Source organism: Neofelis nebulosa, chromosome 5, assembly GCF_028018385.1.
Source record: "Neofelis nebulosa isolate mNeoNeb1 chromosome 5, mNeoNeb1.pri, whole genome shotgun sequence".
Classification (NCBI taxonomy): Eukaryota; Metazoa; Chordata; class Mammalia; order Carnivora; family Felidae; genus Neofelis; species Neofelis nebulosa.
Window position 1 is genome coordinate 58,297,381 of NC_080786.1, and position 2,761 is coordinate 58,300,141.

Sequence of the window (2,761 nt, forward strand, 5' to 3'; positions counted from 1 at the left end):
AATGGTAATTCTAGGGTTAAAAAGAACAAAAACAAAAGTGAAAAATTCAGAAACTGACTCAGCAGTAGACATGATATTGCAGAAGAAAAATCAGTGTACTTGTAGGATGATCAATAGAAATTAGTTCATAAAACAGAGACAACAGATTAAAGTAAAATCAACAAAGCTTCAGTGACCGTGTAACAATCTGAAGCATTACATCACAGATGTATTGAGAGTCCTAGAAGGACAGGAAACAGACAAAGGGACTGAAGAAAAGATTGGAATTAACCATGACTAAAAACTTCCTAAATTTGATTTTGAAATCACATCATTACAAATAATTTCTGTAAACTCTCTGACCCTTGAGGAAGTGGAAAATAACTCTTTATGCCTTAAGTGCCCACTACCTATAGCGACTTTCTTTCAAAGTGTGGAAAGGAAGGGGGAAAAAGAAACTTTATGGTGGAGAAACTTTGCAAACATTACCTAAAGCCAGGTCATCAAGGTTAATATCAACAGTAGTAAATCATATTGATAATCTATACTTTTAATATGACGTGATAAAAATGATAATTTATCTCTGTTATCTTTTTCCTCAAGATACGTTATTCCAGTCACATCATGGGAAAAACATCAGACAAATCTCAGTTGAAGGACATTTTGCAAAAGAGCTGATCAGTAACTTGAAAATGTCAGAGATCAAAAATAAGAAAAGCCTAAGAAATTGTTAAACCAAGAGGCCCAAAGGAGACAGGACTACTAAATGTAGATATCTTGAATGGGACCTTGAGATAACCAAAGAACATTAAAGAAACACTGAGGAAATTTAAATAAAATTTGGACCTTAGTTAATAATAATGTGTCAATATTGGCTCATTATCTGTGACAAATGCACCATACCTCTATAAGATTCTAATAATAAGGAATACTGAGTGTGGACTGTAGGCAAAGAAAAATTGTTCCTCTATCCTTCAGGGTCTTCCAACTGGACTAATAATTAAATTTAAATGAGACAGATTAACAGAAGAAAAAAACCCAGTGCTTTATTTTGTGCACACAGAGGTTCAATAATGAAAATGAGACGTAAGGAAATGAGCAAGGTAGGGAGTTTTTAGACAATGAGACAATAAATTTTTGAGAAATGGACAGGATAAAGAAAATAGGTGTTTGGGAGCTTTAATTAGTAGGGAATTTTAGGCATAATTTAAGCTGAGGTAGTAGATTTGAAAAAAAATAAGGTTTGTTTTCACAGCTTTCTTGGCTTTAAAGTTTCTACCTCTGGTGATAAGGATCTCTTTTTTACTTATTAGGACATGCGGTGTATTTTTCATATGAGAGTTTTCTATTTCCTGTTTTCACAGGGATAGAGGAAGCTCTGAGTGTTCTTGCATTGATGGTTTCTTAAGTAACTTTTATTTACAATAATATGTCAAGGTTGCACATTTTGGAGCGGCCTGCCCTTGACCTCTATAGGGCTATTTGAAAATTCTCTGTACTATCTTCCCCAATTTTTTTTTTCAAGCTAAAATTCGTCTAAAGTTAAAAGTTCATTTTTAAATGGAGGAAAAAATTGACCTACAGGTCCAAGCATCTCAAAAACATAACACAAACACAGTGATCCACTTCATGACAATTATATTCAAACTGCTGAATGACAAAAGATAAGCTTTTGATAGCAGAAAAGAAAAAAAAGAAACTTTATTATGTACAAGGGAACAGGAAGTGATTAACACCTATTAAAGGTTTTATATCCAGAAAAAGTATTTATATTCATAAATTGTCTTCTGAAATTTAGATTAAAGTAGTATGATTGGTTAACTGAAAACACTCATATTACTTGTGCCAAGAAGAATGGAAAGACCATATATTCCTAATAATGAGCCTTAATCCCAAAGAAGTTTAGGAAGTTAAATATTCCCTTAATAAATCTTGCAAAACTTTGGTTTGTAATATGCTTTTTTCTTTACAAATTCTGCCCTCCTCACCAAATGTCTTCAACCAGATTGACATAAGGAATAAATGTACCTTAAAAATAAATAGTCACTCTTTTAAAATATTACTGCATTACATTTCTCCCAATTCAATACTATTTTGCAGTTCTTTTTCATCCGGACAAATATAGATAAAGGAAAAGTAGAAATCAATTAACCCAGCTTGTATTGTGCAGACAATAGAGAATCATTAGGTTCTTTAGAATAAAAAATGATAAGATAAGAGGTACTATGGAGAGATTAATCTAATAGTCTATGTGTATGGGATAAATTAATGAGAATCAGTTAATATATATCTGTTAAGAAGTAATTTTGTGACAATACTAGAATGACCTGATCTCTACAGACAGATAGAATTATAAGGAATAACAGATGTTTTACTGGATTCAAAAAATGGGGTAAAGAATGTTTAGAACAAATTTAAAAAGAGAATGAGTGATAGGAAAAGCAGGAAACAGGGTACAGATATTAGTATGCAAAATTCTCCATGATCTGATCTCAAATAACCTCTCTTGCCCTGTACTTACTCTCCTTTACTCAAATCTGGTGCTCCTGCCAAACAGAATTATGTGCTGTGTTCTAATTATGTCATGAACTTGTCATCTCTAAGGACATTTACTTGAGACATTCACTACACTTTTCAGTACACAGTACTGCTATCTTCAACTGGGTGATTCATTCTTTTAGTAACATTAAATAGGTATTTATTAAGTTACTACTTGAAGGAACAGTACTATATTCTGTGTCTGACAGCTTAGTAGGGAAGTACTGGTAAAAAAATGGTTTTA